This window comes from Tupaia chinensis, unplaced genomic scaffold, assembly GCF_000334495.1.
Source record: "Tupaia chinensis unplaced genomic scaffold, TupChi_1.0 Scaffold000207_1, whole genome shotgun sequence".
NCBI lineage: Eukaryota > Metazoa > Chordata > Mammalia > Scandentia > Tupaiidae > Tupaia > Tupaia belangeri.
In genome coordinates this window covers 4357402-4376324 of record NW_006159682.1, presented here as the reverse complement: position 1 = coordinate 4376324, position 18923 = coordinate 4357402, and the positions used below count along the sequence as shown (strand labels likewise).

Below are 18923 nucleotides of genomic sequence, written 5' to 3'. Positions count from 1 at the left end.
GAAAGACTCAGCTCTCTGGAGGGAGCTGAGAAGTCACGGGGAGTCCAAGCAGAGGGAGGGTGGCATGGCTGATCATGGGACCTGGGAAGGCAGGGGTGAGGCGGGGAAGGTCAGACTGCAGACCTGGGCATCCTCCCTCACTAGACCTGGATCTCAACCACAACCACAAGCCAAAAGAATCCAGGCCTTTGGACACAGATGCCCCTGTTCTGTGGTCTGACACCTGCTGCTGGGACCTGGCGGGGTTGGCCCCCTGTGCATCCGCAGAGGGGGCCGGCGGAGCCTCGGTGCTTTCCTGGGCGGGCATCAGGAGGCCTGACTCACCCGCGCTTTCTTTCCCTCTCTGCTCTGAAAGCTTAGTTTCTCCACCCAAGACCACCCTTACAGATTCCAGCGTTCCTCCTCTGTCCTTCAAGTCATGCCAGGAAATGCTCATAAATCCGGAGCCACCCACATGATGAGATTAGCATCCTGTCGGGTAGGGAGGCTGAGAGCTGGGGCTGGCTGGGGCTGGCCCAGAGGCTGGGGGTCTTAGGGAAAGGAGTTTATGTGGGGTCTGCCCCACTGCAGGGTGCAGGGGTCCCTTGGCTCTCAGTTTTTGATAGACATAAACTCAAAGAAGCCTGGAGACCTATTGGATTCCGGTGCTGCAGGCTCTGAACCAGAGCAGCTGTGGGACCCACTCTGGGCTAGGGAGTCCCATGTGAAACAGGCTGAGTTTAACTTGCAGCTCTGCAAGTCCTGCTCTGTGAGCACAACGTTTTAGGACATGCAGCCCCCGCCTTGTGACTTCCACAGCCCGTGGTTCCAGGCACTTTGCTTAGGGACTCTCATTTATTCTTCGTCATAGCCCGAGAGGGTGGGGCAGTTTTGGCCCCATTTTATAGTAAGGGAGAAAGAAGAGACAGTTCCGGTTCTCCAGTGTGGGGTTCTGTGCTCGGGTCTCAGCACTGCCTGGCTTGCCCTGCTTCCGCTCATGCTCTGAGTCCTTTTCCCCCTCCCCAGTAACCAGCGCTGATCTCCAAAGCTGAAAGCACCCTGTGCGTGAGGAGAAAAGAACGGAATGTGTTGGAAAGTCCCAGAGAATCATCTGGACCAACCTTTTGTCAGTTTTAAAGTTCTGAGCAGCTTCAAGGTGATGAAAGAGGTGGACAGAGAACAGGGAATTAAAATACCAAGTGAAAAGTGACGAGGAGAGCAAAACAAGGGTTGGGGGCTTCAGAGGGGGTTTCTGACCCAGCCCAGAGGTTGGTGAAGGGATCACAGGGCTTTGGCTGGGCTGTGAAGGACGAGAGGTGTGAGCACAGCAGGAGGGCCCGTAAGTAAACGTGTTTAAAGTCGTGTTGGGAGTCAGCCTAGAGAGTGAAGACCCTTCCCCACTGGACTCTGGGGGTCCTGGACTCTACCCAACTGGCACACGCAGTCTTCTCTACCTGACCTCAGAGGGCGGACAAGTCACTTGTGGGGCTTGAGTGGATGAGAGGCGATGGAGACCGGCGGAGGAACAAGGGTCTGCGTGGGAGCCGGTCAGCTGGTGGTGGCCATGGTTACCATCGCCATCGTCGTTTCCAAGCAGCTGCTCCCATTGGTCCAAAGCATGCCATTTTTATTTTTCCTGCTGCCTCAGACCTGCCCTGCTGACACAGCTGCCTAGACTTCAAAAGGCAAGTCTCCATTTTCATTTGCAAAATCAGTATGAAATTCCTAGAGGGCCTGTCTAATTCCTCTGGTCTGACCACACAGCAATTACCAATTTGCAGAGAGGAGAGGGTATTTCACAGGCCCTCCAGCAGCATGGGGACCTCTGCTCTGCCTGGGTCCTGGGCAGTGGCCAGCAAGGGCCAGACTGGAGCAGGCATCTCCTGGTGGCCCAGGGTGGGAGGGCAGGAGCCAGCTTTGTGAGTGCTGAATCCTGATGAGGGAAATCGTGATGTGCCTCTCCACGTGTCGGCTAAGTCCCTACTACCACGGGCTTCAGAGCCGAACAGTGGCAGGAGGGGCAGGGCTCTGACCTGACTTCAAACCCGGGACCTGCGAGGCACAGGCTGTGCTGTGGAACAGGCTGGGGCTGGATGTGGTGCAGTGGTAAAACACACTGCCCTGCAGGGCTGACCCACATGGCAGGGTTCTGGGTTGGCATCCAGAGATCTCCCTGAGTATGCCAAGCATGCGTGTGTCCATGATCTGGGGCTGGCCGAGGATGGCGGGGGGATTGTGGCATCAGGACCCTGTTGAGGGCTCTGTCTCTCATAGAAGAAATAAAACGAACAAACAAACAAACAAAAAACGTGGGACGCTTTTCTCTGGACCTCAGTTTGCCCATCTTCCAAGTGGGGAGAATACATTTAATACTTGTTCTGCCTGCTTGAGAGTTGCTCTAAAACCTTTGCCGAACATTGTCCTTCTTAGGGCACATGTGTGTGCATGTGCATGCACACACTTTAAAAAACTTCTATTGCCTAAGCTCAGGGATGGTCTTGGAGGCTCTGCTGCAAGGGGTATTCTGAGGAAGATCGGAGTCCACTGTGTGTGGACTGGATTCCCGCTCGCTCTTCAATATACACATAGATTTAGTGCCAGGCCCTATGCTGGGTGCTGGGGCCATGGAACGGGGCAGAACCATTTCAGTCCCCGAGGAGCTCACAGACCGGGTGGCATAAGGGAGGAGGTATCCCAGGAGGACTTGTAACATCATCAAGCAACATTCAAGAAAGCTGGGGCCGTGGGGTGGACAGGAGACTATGGGAGCTCAGCAGAAGGAGGGGGCCTCAAACAGGGTTCCCAAAGGAGGGGACTCAGCGAGACTCTGTGAGAGCCATGTGTAGGTTGGCATCCAGAGATCTCCCTGAGTATGCCAAGCATGCGTGTGTCCATGATCTGGGGCTGGCCGAGGATGGCGGGGGGATTGTGGCATCAGGACCCTGTTGAGGGCTCTGTCTCTCATAGAAGAAATAAAACGAACAAACAAACAAACAAAAAACGTGGGACGCTTTTCTCTGGACCTCAGTTTGCCCATCTTCCAAGTGGGGAGAATACATTTAATACTTGTTCTGCCTGCTTGAGAGTTGCTCTAAAACCTTTGCCGAACATTGTCCTTCTTAGGGCACATGTGTGTGCATGTGCATGCACACACTTTAAAAAACTTCTATTGCCTAAGCTCAGGGATGGTCTTGGAGGCTCTGCTGCAAGGGGTATTCTGAGGAAGATCGGAGTCCACTGTGTGTGGACTGGATTCCCGCTCGCTCTTCAATATACACATAGATTTAGTGCCAGGCCCTATGCTGGGTGCTGGGGCCATGGAACGGGGCAGAACCATTTCAGTCCCCGAGGAGCTCACAGACCGGGTGGCATAAGGGAGGAGGTATCCCAGGAGGACTTGTAACATCATCAAGCAACATTCAAGAAAGCTGGGGCCGTGGGGTGGACAGGAGACTATGGGAGCTCAGCAGAAGGAGGGGGCCTCAAACAGGGTTCCCAAAGGAGGGGACTCAGCGAGACTCTGTGAGAGCCATGTGTACCCTGCAGAAGAGAAGACGCCAGCGGTATCACCAGTGCATGTAAGGAATGGTGGCAGGGTGACAATGGCAAGTTCCAGGACACACAGGGATTACATGGCTGGGGAGGAGGGAAGGGGGTAGAAATGGGCAGGGAACGGAGACAGGCTCTGGGCTTCTGATAATCTGCTGGACAGTGAGAAGCCCCTAAAGTTCTGAAGCGGGGAGTGACTGGCCAGGCTTCTGTTCCAGAAGCTGTGCTCTGGAGAAAGATCAGAGGGGCACAGGCTGGAGGCAGGAGATAGTCTTAGCCACTGGCCAGGATCGCTGAGGTGGCCCTGGGGACTTTGTACATGGAGGAAGTGAGGGACTTGGACCTTCTAGAGCACTCCGAACCAGGGCTCTGAGACTCTCCCATTGCCCCTCGTCTCACCATCTCCCTTCCTGAGTGAGGCTGAGCCCTCACTCACTCTTCTTCCACTTCTGGAAGCCTTGAGCCCCACTTGTGGGAGCAGGTGGACAAAGGAGGAGCAGACCCAGGATGGCAGGAGGGAAGAAGACTGTGTGGGACCGGCAGGTGGCCTGTGGGGTCGACAGTCTAGTACAGGGACATGCCCCTCCAGCCTCTCCTGCTTCTCGTCTGTTCAAAGTCACAAAATACCCGTCTTGGCAACAGAATAGGAGTTGGAGGCTTTGGCACTATGAAGAGACTGTCAAGTGAGGGGGCTCCTCACTGTGAAGAGAGGACATTGAGCCCCAGAGAGGGCAGGAAGGTGCCCAAGGTCACACAGCAAGCCAGGTTACACACTAAGGTGGAATGAGGCACTTGGGCAGTTCGGGTCTCCTATGCCCTCTTCTCCCCTCCTTCCCCCACCACAGAAGGAGAAAATGTTTTTAGACCCAAGGCAAAAGAATGTGAAGCTGAAATCTGAGCCTTGGGCCTTGGGAAAAGAACACAGAGAAGGCCCAACACTCTGGACGAGCAAATATCTGCTTACACTGCAGATGGGAAATACTCAGTGCTCTCCAGGCCCCCTCGTGTGCAGGTCAGATCTGGAGGAACGGCTGAGTGCGAGGGATGGCAACAGGGAAGGAGCCCCCTGCAAGCTGGTTAAAGGGGCCCATCTGCTCACAGGATCATGGGTAGAGGGAGGCCTGTGCCAGCCTCTGAGCCCCTGCCTGAATCTTCTCGTAGGGCCTCAGACCCACACTGGCATTCCACGGCCTGATAGATTGGGGGGCTGGGGCCCTTGGAGGTCCCCACGTGTCTGCAGCCCCACAACCCGGGGCTCCTGGGAAAGCACCTTCATCGCCAGTCTCGTTTGTCCTCCCATTTGTGAGCTCCTGCAACTAGAAAGCACAGCCGCTGGCCAGAGCTTCTGTTGGCCTTGGGGAATCTGGGGCCCTGAATGACTTAGAGGTGTGTGAGAATGTGTGTGTGCAGGTGTGTGTGTAAGAGAGAGATCATGATGAAGACAGGTAGACAGGAGATTGATTCTGAACAGGAGTGTGGACCGGCCGTGAGCTAGCCCAGCCACTAAGAGGCCCGCCCACAGACCTACATTCATGCGTGTCATGAACGCGTGTGTTCTCGGCCAGGGGCTGCTCAGGAGTTCTGGGGTGACTCAGCTGAGGAAGACTCAGTTCTCCACTTCTCGAGGCCAAGGGCCCATGCATCACTCTGTGTGGGCCTGTCTTAGACAGCCCACCAGGCCCTCAGAGACCTGGCCGCTGCCATGTTGTGTCTTCACCCCCTCCTCCATGCTCTCCTGTTTCCTTCTGTCGCTCCTTGCTATAGGAGGGCACTGCCCACCATGACCTGAGGCCCTGAGGCCCAGGGGCCAGGCAGCACCTTGTATCCTGAGCACCCCTGATGGGATGTAAGCCCACTTGTTCCGGGCCTAACAGGGAAAGGGGGTGCTGTGTGTGGGTGTGATCTTTGAAAATCATGAATGAGACCACGGACTCCCAGGCTGAAATTAGCCATAGCGTCCCTCTACTCTAGGAATGACGAGGAACTTCAGCACGGCTTCTCAGCGTTCTTGGCAGGGCCCTTCCTGCCCCACACTCATCTTACTCCGCCCTCCTTGCTCTGTGTTTACACTCCCTTCATGTGCTGCCTGAGCGGTATTTTTCAATGCGCTGTGTCCCACCTCAGGGCCTTTGCATCCACTGGTCATTCTGCCACGTATGCCCTTCTCGTCATCCCTCCCTTGTGCCTTTTACTTCTAGTCATATTTCACTCTTTCAAACATTTCCAGTGGGTGTTTGCACTCACCAGGGACACACGGAAAGAGAAGGAGAGGGAGGCAGAACCCCCTGGGAGGATGGCCACGCTGCAATTCCTTCTCCTCTTGGGATTTTGGGAACACACGCACACGTACCTGGCGTGAGTTTTAAGACGCAGGGTCTGGGACTCAAACTGTGGTCAACTACGTGGGAGTCCAGCGATGTAACCACTATGCCATCTGCTGGTCCCACGGGGTCTGGGTCCCTTAACCACCAGGCTATGGGGCTGGCCCATCCACTCATATTTCAGAGTGGCTCAAATATCACCTACTGAAAACTCCTTCCTCGATCCCCCAGATCAGTTCAAAGCCCCTGTTCAAAGCCCCCCTCTGCCCTGTACTCTTTCTTCATAGTATCTATAACAGTTTGTCTTCACATATTTATGTAGCTGTCATCTGTTTAATGCTTGCTTATCCTAATGGCGATACCCTCTACCACCAATGGGTCGTTCCTTCTAAGCCAAACACCGTACAAACTTTATTACAAGTAGCGCAGATACCGCTCGCCTTTCCACAGGCTTATATTCCACTTTACCCATTGTAAACTCAAAAGCCTGGAAGTCAAGACCTTCTGTATTTCACGGGAAGCCCCAACAACCCTGTGTGGTAGTCCCTACTTTTATCACCATTTTGCAAATGGGGCAGAAGAGGCATAGCTAGTTAAGCGACTTGCCTGAGGTCACACAGCAAGGAAGTGGTGAATGAAGAGTCTGGCAAGGTCAGCTGTGCGCTGAACAGTCTCCTACCAGCTTCTCTGAGACGTGACGAGGGCAAGGACCATGGCCACCTTACTCACCCTCAAATCCTCAGTACCTACTCCAGGATCTGCCATTGGCAGCATCCGGTTAAAGAGAAGAAAGGAAGGAATGGAAGAAATGGGAAGAAGGGAGGAGAGGCAGCAAGGCGAGGCTGGCGAGATCCTTGGGCGGCCAGTGCTGCAGAGCCGCCCCCCGGGGCTGTGTTATTTCCACCCTAGGGCTCCCGGAGCAGTGTTCAAAGTCATAAGCGTGCTTTTTCAGAAGGAGCCCAGATGTGGAGGCAGAACCCGGGAAACGCTAAACAGGGTTCGGAACCTTGGGATTAGAGGGGCTTCAGAAATGGAGCAGTCTGGGAGTTCTGGGCAGTGGGGTTTCTTGTCAAAGTATTCCCTTTCCCCAGCTCCTGGATCCTGCCACATCACCTTGGGGACACACCTCAGTTCTGGACGGGGGGTGTCAGTGTAGTAACAGGGCGCTCTAATCTGGTTTGAGGGCCCAGGCTAATGTAGGACGTGGTTGAGAAGGCCGAGCAGAGGCCCTTCCTTCCATGGCCCTGCGATCTGCTGAAGGAACCCGCCCTGCCCTGCGGCCAGTTTCTGCTCCTCTGGAAATGAGGGCCAGGCACATCACTGGTCCTACGCAGGACACGGCAGGAGTCCTCGCCGTCCTCCTCCTGGCCGGACTCTGGCCATGGCCAGCCAGCCCACAGCCCACAGCCTGCAGCCGTGGGCCCAGCAGCAGGCCTGGGAGGTCAGCAAGCCTGGGAGGCTCCCACCCCAGCTCCTCGGCCCCCCTTTGAAGGAGATCAGGTTCCCCCACAAACATAATTGAACGAAAATATGAGAGAGAAAAGGTCTTTGTTCTCCCATTTACAGCGTCAGAAAATATGTAACAAATTAGCCGTTTATGAGGTAAGAGAACAGGGCCATGCGCTGCGGCGGGGAGCTCGGCCCGCACAAGGGGGCCTTTCAGCGGCCACACGGGGGGCGCCAAGGCACTCGCTCTGCTAGGGAAGGCCAGCGCTGCCCCCCCCTCCACCCCCAAGGATGCAGGGCGGAGATAGTCCCAGTGGACACCCTGGCGTGGATGCTGGGTGTAGCCTGGCCATCAGCAACAGGGTGCTAACTGGCTGAGGGAGGGTGGCGGTGGAGTGGGAGCTGAGGCTGCAGACCGAGTTGCCTGTCCCACCCCTGACCAGTCCCCTGAGGGCCCCAAGTCTCCCGTCACCTCCCAGACCCGTGTTCCCATCTAACAGGAGGGGACCATTCTCAGTGCTCTCCCAGCACCAACCAGCACTCTCAGGGCACAGAAGTCTAGCTGCAGACAGGCCGGCTTGGCATTTCCCTCCTGGTTCCCTACTCCCTTAGGAGTGGGGAGGTGGTTCTGGGTGTGGCACAGGGTTTTCCTCTTAAATAATGTTGTTTTTTCTCCCAGGGTTCTAGGAGGACTTCCAGATGAAGCATCAGTCAATAGGGCCAGGAGCAGGTGGGGGGGGGCACATGTGGAAATGGGAGGGGTAGTTGGCCCCTCTGCAGGGAGAACGGGCAGCGTACACCTCTCTTCGGCCTTGGCATGGCCTTTGCCTGTTTCTCCTAGGGGTCAGAGTCCCACAGAAGATGGAAGGGGAGTGGTTTGGAGGACCCCTTGGGCTATGGAGGTTGGCCATTCAGAGCCGGGATTAGCAGCCTCTGGCTGCCCACTGTGGTGGCGATGCCTCACGGTGCTCACGCTCCCGAGCCCATCACTCACATTCTGTGGCTTTGGCACCTCCCGACTGGGAGTTTCGGATTCCGTGGTTAGGCCATGTGTTTCGAGGGCCCGTGTTTTCTGTCCTTGATGCTGCGGCAGGGCTAAGCGCATGGCAGGCCAGCAGATGCCCTGCAGGCTTGCAGGAGGCAGCCATAGGGTTAAGACTCTCCCCAGACTCAACTCGAACTTTCTCCTCCACTCGCTGCAGGGGTGGAAGGCTCACGCTGCCGCCAGGCCTTTGAGAGGAGATGCTGGTGAGATCATGGGCCCATGCCAGTCTAGTGGAAGAAATCCCTGCGAAAAGCGGGGTGCTGGGCTTCTGTATGAATATCCCGAGTGTTTGGGCTGCGCTCACAAACACATCGCTTTCCTGGATCTGATTTTATTTATTTTGATTGGATCTTAACAGTTCTTTACAAGGCTGAAACTGAAGCCGCCTGGGGTTCCCGGGAGACTTGCTAAAACTTCAACTGCACCCAGTTTAGCGGAGCAACTTGAAAGTTAATCAGCGGTGAGGGACAATTTGCCTCATTATTTCCAGCCCTGGAATTTGGCGGCAGATGGAATTCTGGGCTTGGTGTGGACGCAGCACTCAGCGATGAACACAGCAGGGTCTGTCGCCCCTCGCCCCTTGGTATGTCTGTGCAGGATCTGGGGCTAGAAGGGCTGATATTCTGAGGGTGAGTGGTGGCAGGAAGAAACTCCCTGGAGAACAGGGGCACCGAGGCCCCCATCCCAGGTTCAAGCCACTGCTACTGAGTGGAGTGGATCAATCTGTTAGTTGGAGGGTTCCGAGTACCTCTGCCGGCTGAGCCGTGCTGGGTTCTGGAAAAGCAGAGGTGGAATCGGAGGTAGCTGCTGCCCTGCAGGGGCAGACCCCGGGGTAAGTTCTCACAGGAGGGGACATCCAGGCCTGACACTTTCCACAGTAAGCCACGGAAGACCAGTCTGCCCCTTGCCCTTACTTGCTTATTAATGAAGTCCACTCAGACCCCTGACTCCAAATGGTGCACCCCTCTGCAGGTGCATGCACCTCCACTTACCCTGCCACACTGTTCTCAGTAGCACTCAGCGCCTTCTGACATGGTGCCACAGTTCCTCACGGTTCAGGTCTATCGTTTACCGCCCAGCAAAGGTCAGACCTTCCGTGTGGGCAGGAAGTGCTCCGTTCACTAGCATATCTCCAGCCCCAGCACACAAAATGTACTCAAGTAAATGCCACACGAGCGAATGAGCGGCCTTGTGGCATTTTATTTTTTAGAGGTTTTTAGCCTTAGGGTGTGTGCTCTCGCCAGAGAGAGAGACAGAGACAGTGAGAGGGAAAGTGAGAAATCACCCCCTGGAGGGATGGTCACACCACGATCCCTTCTTTTCCATTCTCCTCCAGGGATCTTGGGCATGTATGCACACGTGCCCAGCCTGTTTCAAGCCACTGGGTCTGAGACTTGAACTGTGGTTGGCCATGTGAGAGTCCAGTGACAGAACCGCTATGCCACCTGCTGGTCCCCCTTGTGGCATTTCATTACCAGTTAACATCCTGCCCAAGCACAGGCCTCCCACCTGTACCCACATCCTCCATCCTTTCCACAGCAGGGTGCTGTGCCCTGGGAGAAGGGAAGGTGTTGCCGACATGCCACCAAGGCCTACCATTCGCCTTACAGACAAAGCTCAGAGCGGGCAGGGGCCTGTCCAAGGTCACGGAGCACAGAAATGCATGTGCAGAGATCCGGGGTTGTGCCTGTGGGCCTGTCTGCTCCCCGGTGGCAGGTGAAGGCCTGCCCCACTCCAAGTTTGGAGGGGTACCAGGAAGAGTTACCGGAGGGAAGGCAGGCGGGGTCTTGGTGGCTGGGCCGCCCCTTCCCACAGTGCTTCTTCCCCGGCCAGCCTGGCCTCCTCGCTGCCCCCCACATCCTGCATCCTTTGAGTCCCCTGCTGGTCTCATGTCCTATTCTCCCTCCACAGGTCGGAGTGAAGTCCACACACACCATTTAGTACATTTTCAGCACTCTCTCTGCGTCATTCAGTCTTCCCAAATCCTGTGAGGTAATTGCTAATATTACAGCATTAATAAAAATAAAGCTCAGAGAGGTCAACCGAGGTAGCCAGGCCAGGGTCACACAGGTAGCTATCTGAGAGGAGTTTGCTTTCTCCTGGATCTTTGGGCCCCATCCTTGCCTCCCTGGGCACGTGTGCCATGGCGGTGCCCCTGCCTGGTGCCCGGTCCCCTCCCCATCACTTCTCTCTTGCAGACTCAAGTTCCATCCTTGGAGCCAAAGGGCGCCCCTGTCTCTTCCAGCAGGTGCCTGAGGGGCAGTTAGCCAGTTGGTGGCTACCCACTGAGGGGCTCCTGTGTATAAGACTCTGAGCTGTGCAGCCTGGAGAGGTGAACGGGGAATTATGTTAGCATTTGGAGTTCCAGTCCACAGGGCATGGTTAAGGCAAGCCAGTTCACCTTTCTATGTATCCCATGTCCTTATCTGAAAGGTGGTCTAAGAAATCCTGGCACTTGGGACCAGCAGTTGGCATAATGGCTATGTCACTGGACTCCCATGTAGTGAATTGTGGTTCGAGTCCTAAACTCGGTGGCTTAAACTCACTCCGGGCACATGTGCGTGCATGCCCAAGATCCCAAGAGGAGAATGGAGGAGAAGGGATTGCGGCGTCGCCATCCCCACCAGGGAAGTGATTTCTCACTTTCTGTCTCTCTGTCTCTGTCTCTCTGGTGAGCGCAAGTGCCCTATAGCAAAAACCTCTCAAAAAAAAAAAAAAAGTTCTGGTGCTGTTGGAGGCGTGGTGGGTCGTAGGAGCCTGACTCAGCTCCTGATCCAGTTGTAGGGGCCAGGAATCAACTGCCCAGACCTCAGGGCTGGAAGAGACCACTGGCCGTGTCCTGCCAGGCTAGCACTCAGGGCTGTGCCCACACCTCGGTGGCAGGAGTTCAGTGCTTCTAAAGCAGCCACCACATCCCTGGACCACTCCAATGTCCCAGAAGTGCTTTTCACACTGAACTGGCCCTTGTCTACCTGTCTGTCCAGCCCACGGGACCCCCAGAACTCATCTGTGCTCTGTGATCCTGGAAAGACTGCCTGCAAAGACCTGGGCAGCAACCATCCTTGTGTCAGTCAGTCCTTCTCCAGCATGGATCCACGCACCCCTAACTCTGGTCACCCTCGTTGTACACCCTTCAGGCTGTTGTCATCCCTCTTCAAAAGCAGCAGGAGAGACATTCGAGGAAAACAGCATTCGACGGGGCTCGAAACATGAGGCCCTGCTGATGAACTCCCAGCCAACCAGAAAATGGAATTAACCCCGCAGCCCACCCCTGGAGCCCTAGGTAACGTGTTCTTGCTCTGTCTCAAGCTCTCTGCAAACATTCCCACTGACGTGATGTGCACACGCACAATCTCAGACACATTCACACTCCAGAACCCACCGCTGAGATCTAACCCTGTCTCATGCACAAACTCACACCTAGAGGCACATTCACCTCCAGGTGTGCAGGAGCACACACAGGCACATGTACGCTCACACCCTCATGCACATCCGCACTCAAACATATACACGTAATTTATATGCACATCCATGCCCACTCACATGCATACACTCACACCTTGTCTTCCTCTCTCTCACACACACATAACACACACGTACACACACACACTCATATCCCTCCAGGGAAAACTGCACATCCCTGGGCCTGACTGATCCACCACTCCTTGCTCTGTGCTCTCTTCTTCCCTCCTGGGAGAGAACTTTCCATCTCTCCACCCTGGGCATCTGTGACTCCCAGGAATGAGGCCACTGCTTGGTTTTTAGAGTCTGGGTGATGTGAAGTTGCCATCTCAGCCCCGTGGGGGCTCCTACAGGCTCCTTTCAGTGTCTCCTGAGCGCTAAGGTACCTCAGCACAAGCCATGCCAGCACAGGGAGGCAGACAGAGAACGGGCTGAGTTCGAGACCCCAGCCTTGCTGCTTTATGCAGTGACCTTGGGCTCACCCCTGCCTCCTGAGGACATTTTTCATTTTAAACGGGGATGTCTATCTTGCAGAGTTGCTGTGGAAGTCAGAGAGAAGGAACAGATTATATTTTTTATTATCCAACACCCCCCTTTTAAGTTTTAGAGTGCATGTGTTCACCAGAGAGATACAGAGAAAGAAAAAGAGAGGGGGAGTGAGAAAGTGCTTTCTCACTCCTCACTCCTCCCCTACCCTCGCGGGGCGGGGTGTTTAGCCACACCATAGTCCCTTCTCCTCCGCCACCCCCAAGAGGGGTTAGCCACACCACAGTCCCTTCTCCTTCATTCTCCTCTCAGGATTTTGGGCATGCAAGCACACGCACCCAGCATATTTTCCAAGCTGCTAGGTTCAGGACTCGAGCTGTTCCCCTGGCCATGTGGGATCCAGCCACCTTAACCACTATGCCTCCTGGCCAGCCCTATTTAACTCTTTTAATTCTACAAGATAGGTAATATTATTATTATTTTAAAAATTTGCTATAGGGAAGGTGTGTTTGCCAGATAGAGAAAGGGAAAATGAGAAGGTACATCCCTTGGGGGGTGGCCATGCCCCAAATCCCTTCTCCTACATTTCTGCTTTAGAAATTTTGGGCATACATGTGTGTGTACCCAGCATGTGTTTCAAGCCACTGGGTCTGGGACTTGAACCACTTAGTCGACCATGTGAGATCCAGTCGTCCTAACCACTACACCCCTGGCTGGCCTGATATGTACTATTACTATCCTTTTTTAAAGATAAAAAATGGAGGTGCACAGAAGTTCAGTAGCAATATGTGTTGTAGTTACCATTTCTAACATTACTTTTGTCCAAGATGCTTTTCTATTTCAGTTCCAGCAGCCGAGGGTCAGGAAATTAGTAAGAACACACCTGTGAGCATTGTCGACCTCTGGTACGGGTGGCTTTGCAGAAGGCTGTGTCTCCATGGGCACTTCATACAGAGAGCACTACCTAGGCCACACCCTTAGATTCTTATCTCCAAGACGTCCTCTGACCTGAAGGGCTCTCATCCCAGGATGGACTCCTTCTCCACTCTGGGAGGAGAATGATGAGGACAGGGAGTGGGAGGGACAGGTGGACTGGCCTGGCAGAGGCACCAGCATGGTAAGGTCCTTGCTCCGGCATCCCTGGGGAGGTTGCAGGTTCTCATCTGGAGACCTGGTAGGCTAGGCTGGGAAGGCTGAGGGACTGAACATGCAACCGCACGGGGGAAGCAGACAGCAGAAAGTCTGCCAAGTCGTTGCAGCGTCAGCACATTCTTGGAGCAAATGCGCTGAAAGCCTGCTCTCTAACTTCACTTCCAAGTGAGGATGAGGGCCTTGCTGCTCCAGCAGGGTCAGGCCCAGGGCACTACCTGGGGTTGGAAGGTTTGGGGGAGAAGCCCTGGAGCTCTGCCAGCTGGCCCCTTCCACCCCACCTGACCTCCCTGACCCAGAGCACTGGCCCCTGCTTGCCTTCCCCGGTGTAGGGGAGCTCACCAGACTGGGTCTGCCAGGAAGGCCATTCCTTGGTAGGCATGGCTGGTACTGGAGAATGGATACGTGTGTTTACCGGGGCAGAGTGTGGGGAGCTGGTGGTCTGGGAGGAGAGAGGGACAGCCTGGCTGCAGACTGACAATGGGGTGGTGAAGAGAGGCCTTTAGCCCAGCCGGACTCTCTCACAGAAGTTTTGCTGAAGAGTAGCGTCAAGGGAAGAGACCTGTGAAGATCTTCCTTCTACTCTCATCTCTAGGTTTTCAGAAGGTGAAATCAAGGCCCCACACTGAAGCCTGTCAACTTGCAGCTCAGAGCTTTTGCTAGGAAGCCATGTGAAGGATGAGACATGAGGGCTCCAGGGATCACCCCAACCTCAAGAGTGCTCCCCTGGGGCCTGACTGAAGAGGTGCATTGCCCCCTCTCTGATGGCTTGCTAATGGGCAGCTTGCTGGGCTCCTGCTGGGGACAATGGGTGCACCTGGTCCCTGCTGCTGCCCCTGGTGGATGCTGGCAACCCTCTCCTCTTTCCAGAGCCGGGTTTCCTCATCTGTGAAGTGAGGGTGCTAATATCTGCCTCACAGGTCACTGCGAGGGTCAGTGACATGTTGGAAAGTCACCCTGGACAGTGCTGGCACACACAGGGCTTATGCAAGTGTCCTCAGGCTCAGTGTGGGCACAAGGACTGTGGGGAAGGAGAGGCAGCCTCCCTAAAGGAGAAAAGGGGCTCTAGGATTTGGGAAGCCTACGCTCACACAGACTCCACATCCTCCTCCCTCATTCCTTCTGTTTCTGGAGAGGGCAGTGTCTGGGCAGGCCCACCTCTGTAGGCAGTGTGGATGGAAAGTAATCCAGTTCCTGCCAATTCTGCGGAGGCAGGGCGGGAGGAGGTCCTGTGGCGATAAGGTCTCCCTCGTAGCATTCTTCAAATCAGTCCTGAACTCTGGGACCACCTACTGACCTCTGGCTTTGTATGGTACAGGGTTTCCACTCCACCATCTCATGGGCTCACATATAGTTCTGTGGTGGGTGACAGCCATGCCCACTTCACAGATGAGGCCACAGAGGCCCAGAGCTGTGGGTGTGTCTAGGCACTCAGCCCACTTGATGGGTGAAAGAAGTGGCACTCAAGCCCAGGTCTGCCAGACTCCAAACCCCTATTCATGCCACATCTCAAACTTGCTGAAAGCCGAGGACACGGGTGGGGGACTGTGTGGGAGAGTGGTTCCTGCCACCAAAGGGTCACGTACAGGTGCAGCTGAAGTACTGAGGGTGACAAGAGAGGCTCCTGGCCCTTTAACAGCTTCTTTCCTTGCCCTCTGATCTGTTGCTCCCAGTACTGGCGCTGCCCGCTGCCTGTGGAGCAGCTAATCAGGGCATTTCCGCAGTGGCACGCCATAAACAGCCTGCAAAGGCCGGAGCTCCTCACACCCTCACAGAGCCAGGCACACCCCCAGGCAAGCACAGACTCAAGGGAGGCCTCACCGAGTCTTCATCCTGGTCCCCAGCCCTTGTGAGAAAGAGGAAAGGCCAATCTGATTTCACTCATGGGGACTCTCTGGCTCAGAGAGGGAGATGACTTTTCCAAGGTCACAGAGTGAACTGTGGGATGGGGGACAGAGACTTGATGCTTGCATTTCACAGAACCACTTGCTATGATCAGAATAAAGGCCAACCTCACTGGTAGTTTCCAAAGCCCTTCCAAGTTGGAGGGGTCGTTCATTCCTGCAGGAACCCACCTTATAAATGCACAGTGAGGCTCAGAGAAAGGTGGCCATTGTCCCTCACAGGCTCTGCCATTGGAATGACCTTCCCACAGCAAAAATCGGATTGCATTGCCTCGCCAAAGCCCACCGTGACTCCTACTGCCTCCTTACCCTTCACTACCTAGTACCATCTTCAGACTCACCTCCCCCTCACCCACATCATGGTTCTGAAAAGCCAATAGCCTGTGAGTCCCCCAAGACCCCATTCTCCTTCCAGACCTCAGCTGAAGCTATACCTCCACCCGGCAGACTCCCATCTGGACCGAGCACCATCCTTTGTGGGTTTGCACTGCGGTGCTCGTGGGGGTCTGGGGTTGAGGGCTGACCGCTGAAAGGCAGGAACATGGGGCTTGGGCCCAGCTCCTGACGCCCAGCTCAATGTAGCACAGGTTCCTGGAGACCGCCCACTTCAGGGACCGCTGTCTCCTCGCAGGAGGCACCCATCTTCTCGTCTCCTGTGGGCTCAGGGAGTCCTCAGGGGTGGGCGCCAGGATGGAAGGAAGCTGCTGAGTTCGCAGCGTGCAGCTCTGCACCTTTATGGGAAACTGACTCTTGAGCTTGTGACCGTGTGTAGGCCTTGGCCCGGGAGGCAGCGCCTGGGCTCATGTTCTGCCCCCACCACTAGCTCTCTGTGTACACTGGGTGAGCAATGCCCCTTGCTGGCTCTTAGTTCCCTCACCTGTTCCATGGGATGAGGACAGAGACTCCAACAGGGTGGAGACCATTCTGTTTGCGCATCACCGTATGTCCCCGTGGCTGGCCTGCCACCATTTAACCCTGCGCCCCTCCCCCCACCGTGGTACACAGTGGAGTGGGCAAGGTGGTGGACTTTTGCTGGGGGCTGGCTGGAGGTGGCATGTGGCTTAAAAACCAAGCAGCCCGGCTGGCTCGAGATGGCTCTAGATGAAAGGACATTTCTGATTTTATAATTGTGTCTGGTTGTGGTTTAACTCATAACGTCTAATGTCTTTTACATATGCAATTCAAAAATATATATTTATTTAGAGTAAGTAAATGAGAGTCTGAGTTGTTCACATTGGGCTAGAAGGCGGGACGGTGTTAAAAGTATGAAATGCTGGGCAATACTGTCCTGGGTGAAGGGAGGCTGCTGGGAGCCACCCCTGTGGAAGTGGATGTCCAGGAAGTCACCAGAAAGGTCGTGGGGCAGGGCCCGAGTTCTGTTCTCTAGTGACCCTCATGTATTGTGAGACTCTGGGCAAGATGGGAACACCCTGGGGCTCCACGGTCCTGCCTGTCACTGGGTGCGACCTCCATGCAAGGCTGGGTAGGGGAGGTGTCTGTGGGTGGGGAGCCTGAGGGTGCCCCATGGGGCCCTGCCCAGCTGCTCCGAATGCCACCCAGGCTCCCCCACTCCCTTTACACCACCATCCCAGAGGCTTCTCAAGTCAGCCTTGGCAGGTGGGTGGCTGGCGGGCGTGGGAATTCCCCCGCCTGAGCTTGAGGCTCCGGAAACATGAACAGCTCCGGGAGATCTGCCGGGTGCTGGGGTTCTCGGGCCAACGTCTGCCTGTGCTCTGCAGCAGGGCCACCTGGGTCCCACAGTCTGGGTAGCCACCTCTCTGTGTGGCCCGTCCCTCTGCACGGCAAATCCCTTGTCCCTGGCTCTGTGTGCAGGCCCTCAGACTGCCTGTGGGAAACATGCAGGATGAGGTGGCCAAGGGAGCTCCTGAAGGACTCAGAGCCTGAAGGAAGCATTTTGCTCCCCTCAGACTCTCCAGGCACCTGACGCTCTGTGGAGCAGTCGAGGCCTCAGGGACTTGAGAAACAAGGGCAGATCCAGAAGGGGCCTACCAGGAAAAATCAGAACAGCCTCTTCTCACCGCTGAAAATGCCAGCCCAGCCCAGGCCCAGCAAGGGGCAACTGCCAGGACTGTGGTTCACAAGGGGGTGGGGGAGAGAGTTTAACCAGCCATTTAATGGAGCTGGGCCATTATTCTGACCACCACTTCAAAGGTGCAAATCCAGACGCAGGAGGTGGGCGTCTCAGTGACCACAGGCTGGGAGCCTCGATTTCCTCAGCGAACTCAGGGATAAAACACCCGTCCTCACTGTCTCCCCTGAGGTATTAGCAAGCCAATGGGTGTTCACAGCACAGCACAGGGCCACACACAGTAGGCGCTATCTAAATGGTAGATAAGCCCTCCTTCTCTAGGGCTCCAAGGTTCGGCTCCACGCTCTGTGTCCTCACCCTGATGGGGCAGCACGGTCCCCTTCAATGGCTGGTCCCTGGGATTCTAAAATCTTCCAAGCTACCTTCCTTCCTCACAAACAGGCCTCTAAACTCAAAATCACCCAATGAATCCCTGAGGGCCCTGCCTCCACTTGGAGGCCGGGGGTGGTGGTGGTGGTGGTATTCCTCTTAGTCTGTAATATGGACCCCACAGCATGAGGGGGTGACGATCTTTCAAAAGGACAACCAAGTCATTGGCCCTCTTGTCTTCTCAGCCCCTCTTTAACCATGTTGGGGGTCAGTGTGAGTGGACGGTGCAGTCAGCAGCTGCTGCAGTCTTTAAGCGACATGTGGCCTGCTGTTTGCAGTGCAACTAGTAATGAGCAAGCATCAGCACGTGGTCCTCTTTCGTGGTCTGAGTGTGTAGAGCCCAGAGGTACAAAGCTCCTTGGTCATGGCCTCTTTCTAAGTGATTCCTTGCCAGAATTTGGGATCCCAGAGGGGCTCTTCCAGGAGCTGCCTAGCCTTTCCTAGTCTGTGTGGACTGGATTTAATCCAACCACAAAGTGAGCCTCAGTATCAAGCACCCACAATGAGAAAGTGGGGCCTTAAAAGATCAGGGGTTTTGAGACTTTCACATGACAGGGGAAGCCTAAGTGGTCTCACAGTAAGCAGGTGGCAGAGGTAGGCCTAAGCCCCCCCCCCTTCCCCATGGATCCCTTGCATAGACCGGGTGGCCAATGTGCTATGTGTCTACTGTGTGTCTCTGTTGGCAACACTATGGATGCCATCACAGTGACAGTGGGAATTGTGACTGGAGGGTGACACTCTTCTCTGGTGCCCACTTTGAGCCTGTGGGTAGGACAGGAAACTGAGGCTGGGAGAGTCCTTTGTCTGCCTTGTGCCTTACGCTGGGACAGCAGGACTGACCTGGCCTTGGCTTTTGAAACACTTTCAAGGGCTTTTCAGCTCTTGAAGCTGCCCGCAAAGAGAGGCTTTACTCGCTCCCCTGTCCTGGCAGAGGGGCTTGGCATGGGCAGGCCATCGGGGAGCTCAGCAGCTCAGGGCTGTAGCCGTAGGGCCTGCAGAGAAGCCCAGCTCCCGCACTGGCCAGCCGGGGCTGCTGGAATCTCACTCCTCGGTGCCAGTCTCCTCACTGTAATCTAATCCACCTGTGGGAGCAGATGCCGTGG

At 55.3% G+C, this 18923-nt stretch overlaps 1 protein-coding gene and 1 long non-coding RNA gene across 2 annotated transcripts in view; one reads left to right on the top strand and one right to left on the bottom strand.

The window, feature by feature from the left end:
• Positions 1 to 18923, bottom strand: part of TRABD2B (TraB domain containing 2B) — a 249270-nt gene that overhangs the window by 46432 nt on the left and 183915 nt on the right. The window lies entirely within an intron of this gene.
• LOC102491557 (uncharacterized) lies at positions 7514 to 15493 on the top strand. The gene is made up of 7 exons (XR_334361.1): positions 7514 to 7658; positions 7975 to 8025; positions 8498 to 8543; positions 8699 to 8923; positions 10252 to 10332; positions 11478 to 11623; positions 14033 to 15493. It is a non-coding gene; the product is annotated as an uncharacterized LOC102491557 (long non-coding RNA).